The sequence below is a fragment of the Eupeodes corollae genome, chromosome 1, assembly GCF_945859685.1.
Source record: "Eupeodes corollae chromosome 1, idEupCoro1.1, whole genome shotgun sequence".
In the NCBI taxonomy this organism is placed as follows: domain Eukaryota; kingdom Metazoa; phylum Arthropoda; class Insecta; order Diptera; family Syrphidae; genus Eupeodes; species Eupeodes corollae.
The window spans coordinates 147,548,789-147,554,812 of NC_079147.1; the positions used below are offsets into that span (position 1 = coordinate 147,548,789).

General features: G+C 33.4%; 1 non-coding gene across 1 annotated transcript; it reads left to right on the plus strand.

The window, feature by feature from the left end:
* Positions 1 to 5,171: 5,171 nt before the first annotated feature.
* Trnav-aac (transfer RNA valine (anticodon AAC)) lies at positions 5,172 to 5,244 on the plus strand. The gene has a single exon. It is a non-coding gene; the product is annotated as a tRNA-Val (tRNA).
* Positions 5,245 to 6,024: the final 780 nt, after the last annotated feature.

A 6,024-nucleotide genomic window follows, 5' to 3' on the forward strand; every position in this document is an offset into this window, starting at 1 on the left:
TACTATTTTCCAGACGAATTCAACCTGAACATTAAGGAAAACGTATGAAAAACCCAACTTCCTTCATATCGCTGCAATTTGAGTGCTTGATTGGGCTGAAATCAGATTCTTCGATAAAAGAACTTTTTGCAACAAAGAAGTCCTTATCAGAAATCTGGTGTAAGTTGAAAGACGAATTAGACATAAATACCTTTTTAAAATGTATAGGTATTGGCTTCAAACTAATCTTATAGAAAATATTGTTTCCAACATTTAGTAACATTTTCAGAAAAATTTAATAAAAATATAAACTACACAAAATTGGTAAAACTTGATATTTGGTTCTCGATATATCGTGAACAAATAAATATATTGACTTTACAATAATTTTATTCTGTGCAACATTTTGTTGTTAACATAAAATACTGGTCTTAGAAAAATTTTATCTGTATTTGTTTATATAAGAAACAGAAACTTCCCAGAAATGCTACTAAAATTGATAAAAATTGGTTTTAGACTAAAAATCTCGTTAACAACAGATTTCGAAATTGAACTATGTATTTCGACACATTTTTGAGTTTTCTGTTTAGAAAAAAATCAACTTACATTTTTATTAACAAAACACGAAAAACTACGTAAACTGATACGAAAAGGTTTTCGACTCAAGTATTAGGAGAAACGAATATATTGACTTCAAATAATGTATCTCACAAAAAATATTGCGATGAATATTTTGTTAAAGTTTTAAGCAAGACAACTCGACAGACGGGGTGGGAAGTTGTCAGTGTGGGTTGCATCGCAACGTATTTTTTTATTTAGTTTTACAATTGGCTATAAAGAACTTGAAGCTTATTTTAATTCTAAGCGATTTTGAAAACCAGAATGAGAAGTAAAATTGGAGCATCAAGAGTACTAACCAAGTTTTGAGAAAATTAAAAAAAACTTCTTCAATAGAAGAACAAAACTTTTGCAAAAATTATTTTATTTTTGAAAAAAAAATATAAAAACACATTTTTTTAGTTCAAGACATTTTTTTAATGTATTTGTTTGGTTCTTGCACCGTTTTTGGTACAAACCAATTAAGGGCTTCCGTTTCATCACCATATTCTGAGCTATCGTTTAGCGTTTGCTGGGACATGAGACTATAATAAAAGGGCATATCCCCTGGAGGAAAATTTTGTTTTGCCAAAGTCATCATATCCTCATACTTTTTCGGGTTTAAGGGAAGGCTGTTTATGTAAAGCATTTTCGGTTTGAATGGGTATGGGTTACCTTCACGGTTTGATTTCATTTCGATCTCAAAAAGTTATGTTCTTGACTGTTGAGTCGACCAAGCACAAAGCGCTTTTTTTCTCGTAAATCTTCATAAAACGCTTTAGCCTTTTTTTCATAAAGGTCTTGCACAACTTTGAGTGAATTTTGTTGTTCTTCAGATTCAGCTGCTGCAATTTTTTTTTGATGAATATCACTCGTTTGGCAAGTATCTGATCTAAGTGAACCGAACGAAAGCTTCAAATTTTTTGAATAATATTCCCATTTTGTTCACTCATCAATGTAAAAACTTCAGGTTCAAACATCTCTTAATAAAGGCCATACATTTTTTTTACATGTAAGTCGGAAGGTATAAGTATCTCGATGCTTTATTTTGACTATAGTGCAAAGATAGTTTTGGAAAACTTTTAATGTGAGTGTCAATGTTTTGGATAACATGTCCTGGAATCTTGTTAGCCCTGTTGATGTGTCGACCTCTCATGTCCAAAGGAGCTGTTATTTTCAACCCTATTTTTGTCGACCCCATGAACTGAACAAAATACTTTTTTGCAAACTTCTATTTCATGCTGAATAAATATATATATAATATATTTGTTTTGGTACTTCCTTTTTTTTATTGTCATTAAAATTATAATGCAATCAAAAACCATGTAAAATACCAACATTTATACAAGATTTGGTTTTGCTATGCTAAGAATTACCAATTAATCTAATAGTTGTATATAATTGTAATTAGTTGGCACGACAAACAATATCATTATAGAGTAACTTCCTTCGACACCTAGCGGTAATCATAAAAGGTCTTAGCTTATAATCGTTTTCACTCAATATGATGTATTAACATTTTACGTGATTGAAGTTTTCAATGAAGCAAAAATATGCATTTTTCTCTTTATTTATTTTTGTGTTTCGGTCTTGATAAATAAATAAGAAAAATTATCATAATTTTGTTTAAGTAATAAAAACTTTAGAGTGAAGTTTAAGTTTTCTTCAAGGCCGTTATGCACTTCGTGTCACATGCATAGGAACAACTTTTTTTAGTTTATTATTTGACGATATTTTTCAAACCCCTAGGTTTTTTGCAAAAAATGTCGAATGAATGAGTTATTTATAGTTTGTATTGCAAAAACTATGATATATTAAGTTGATATACAAGTTTAACGGCGTTGTATATGTTTTTTTTTTTTGTGTTACAAGGATAGGGACAAGATCTACAATTGCCTGTAGGACCCTTTAAAGTAAAGAAAATTACAAAAAATCTCGTAGACTTTTCTTGTTAGCCATCCCAACACTCTATCCATGATGTTTAGACCAGGGGAGTATGGAGACCATGGTAAAAGGTTCACATTTTGACCCTTAATCCTGGCTTTCGTTGTCCGTGGGTATTGGTGCATTATCTTGTTGGAAAGTCCATCGTTGTCCACCAGATAATTCGGAAAAGTGCAAAAAAGCTCGTTTCAAAATGGATTTGTAAGTGATTGCCGTCATTTTAGAGCTTTGAAAATCCAGCTTCACTGTCTCGTAATAGGTGATTGCTCCCCATTCCATTACACCACCTTTTTTGGTGTGCCTTTTTTCAAGATAGAATACTTCCTTTCTTAAATCATGAAATTAGCAGCTATATCCATCAGTCCCGTCCAAATTGATTTTTTTTTCATCGGAAAAGACGAACGATATGCCAAGCTCGATTCCACCTGATGTGATTTGTTGCAAAATTAAGGCGTTGGCTCATGCGTGTAGCATTCAATGCTGGTTTTTCTTCATTTATTGGTGTCGTATATGGTCTTCTTTCTGTATCACATATCTTTTAGCATTTTCCCCAACTTCTGCCTTGATTTTACTAATGGGAGGCCTTGAATTGGAAGCAGCTCTCACTATCACCCACCTTTCCTCATATGATGTATCTTTCCTGACTCTTCCTTTTTGGTTTTTCTATACCTCTCCGGGTCCTTGAGGTAGTTGTATACAACAATTGAACTTCTTATAATATTGCTGGCTATGGTTGTGAAAATATCAAGGTAAAATCAAATTTGGCCTATTTCCTCCTTGGTTAGACCCTTAACTATACCCATACTCTTGATTCTATAAAATTAATACTCGTGCTAAGCTCCCAAACAAGCAGAATATCATTTTATCTGATTAAAACAACCCTAGTAGGTAAATTGAGATCTTGTGCCTATTCATGTGACATACAAAAACAGGTACTTTTTATTACCTTATTCTTAAAAACCTCCATAGAACTTGTATTTATCAACTTTATCCAACATAGGTTTTGCAATACAAACTTAATACATACCTCATTCATTTCACATTATTTGGGCTTTTCCAAAAAACCATAGGGTTGGAAAAATATCGTCAAATAAAGAACAAAAAAAGCTTGTCACTGTCCATGTGACACGAAGTGTACACAACATAAAAATGAGTCATGGAATATTTACGTTATTTCATCATTCTTAACGAATAAGCCACATTTTGGCAGCTGTCACTTTTTAAGCTATCATCTTTTGACATTCGGAAAAAAAACTACACCGTTACTTAAAACGGAACGATACACATTTCAACAACTCATTCAAATTATTTTGCAGATACATTTTTCAAGACTAAAGCACTTTAGTTCCGCTTTACAGCAGAAGTATAACCTTGTGGACAAATTTTAGCTGTTGAGACAAGTACCTAAGTGATGTCAAGCATCCAAAACACGGTGTTTCGCATAAGAACAACTAAAACTATTGCTTCTGTAGGCTGTTGTCAGTTGTGTTGACGAAAACCCAAGCATTCAACAAACGACATTTCATTATTTTTAGCTTTAAGACTTCTTAAAGCCTTTACGTCACCAAAGCTGGTCGGGATTTTTTAATCTTCAGCGAACATAAATAGGCTATATCATCAGTATGCAGATATATTGTACTTGTGTAACGGAAAATCTTGAAAATATTTAAGCCTCTCCATCTTCAATGTGTATTGAGACTTTACTTATTCGAAAATGAGGTTACTGAAACGGTTATTGTGTAACAATGGCTCTACTAAGCTATGATTATAGATTTTTAATGACTGGATTATTTCGCCCAACATTGATGTTCCACATAAGCAATGAAACAATCGAAATTTTGGCCACCGAGATGTTGTGATTTAACACTTTAACAAGTGAAATAAAAGGTTTTTGAATAAGGGCGGGTAGGTGTTGAAATGGAATACAAAAAAATGTGTATGAGGTATTAACCATGCCATTAAGTGTGGAATATGACATAATTTAAGTGTCGGCCTCGGCTTCTTACCATGGCCCAATCTTCCATGACTCTTCCGCATAGATCCGGCGGAGTTTGAGTGATGGCCTGTGTTATGTTCACCTTAAGGGCATCGGTCGATTGTAGTTTATTTGCATATACCTGCGATTTCAAAAAACCCCACAGGAAAAAGTCTAGCGGGGTCAAATAGCATGACCTTGATGGCCAATTCACATCACCCTTGCGAGAGATAACCTTACCCTCAAATCGTTTGTGCAAAATGTCAACCGTAATCTATCGCCGTCCTGCTTGAATCGCATGTCGTCTAGGTCCAATTTAGGCCATAATAAATTAGACGACTGGTTTGACAGATGTCACCAAAACAAAATGGCCACCACGGGGTGCCATTGATGCAAAATCCTAAAAATGCTACATTTATTTTAACTTTTGAATGACATTTGGCTGACAATGTTTTCTATTTTGAATGCCAACCAAATATCTCTTAACCCCAAAAAAAAACATTCACGGGTTTCTGGTTTAAAGGAATCTCATTTCTTTAAACATCAACAATTTTTAAATAAATAAGAAACAAGCATTACTTTATTTAATATAGGTACGTATACCAATGCATCATTATTTCAAAAACAACCCGAAAATTAATTTTTGATTCGGTTAAGTAAATTTTACAAAACATGTGTTTCCGTGGTGTAGTGGTTATCACATCCGCCTAACACGCGGAAGGCCCCCGGTTCGATCCCGGGCGGAAACAGAAAGCTTTTTTTAAATTTAAGAATTGTCTTAAGCTTTCTGTAACAAGTTTCAGTTTTTCATGGCTTTTAAAAAGTTTTTGGTCAAAAATTATTCTTCGATATGGAAACACATTGGTGTTCTTGCTAATTTTACTTTTCAGTGGTTTCAATACAAACGTTACTACACAACCTCTTCCACTTTTATGTTAAATTTGAACGTTAAATTGAACAACCCCAAACCCTAGCTGGACTAGAATTGGATTGATATAAAGCATTAACCTTTTTGATGCCAACGTACAGCAATCGTTGGAAAACTGAGCGGAAATTTAAAGCAACTGCCAGTAAAGCAATGAAAAGAAAATGATGGGATGTTTGTAACTCATATGGGCTTGAGATTATCAATAGAAGCAATATGGCGGATAAGAAAGCGAATGTAATTTTGTCGGCAATTCGGGGCAGTTCTATAATTGATAACGTTCTTATTAGTGGTAAACTCAACGACCAAATAATCGAGTTTAAAATTTAGTCGTGACTTTTGGACTTGCGATGGTGACTATAATGAAGCAAGTTACCATCGAGGTAACGTCAGTTTTAAGAGATCATGAAAGGATGCCTTCCGAGTACTTGTAAAAATTCCAGACAATAAAATTATCATTTGGATTGTTTAGACCTTATCTTCGATCAAATTACTTTAAAAGGAAGTATCTGCAAGCAAACAGCTTTGTCTGAAGCTAGTCTGCACTTTCTATATAAAATATTTATAGCTTTTCTGCAAAGAAATCTCAATAAACAGATTGAAG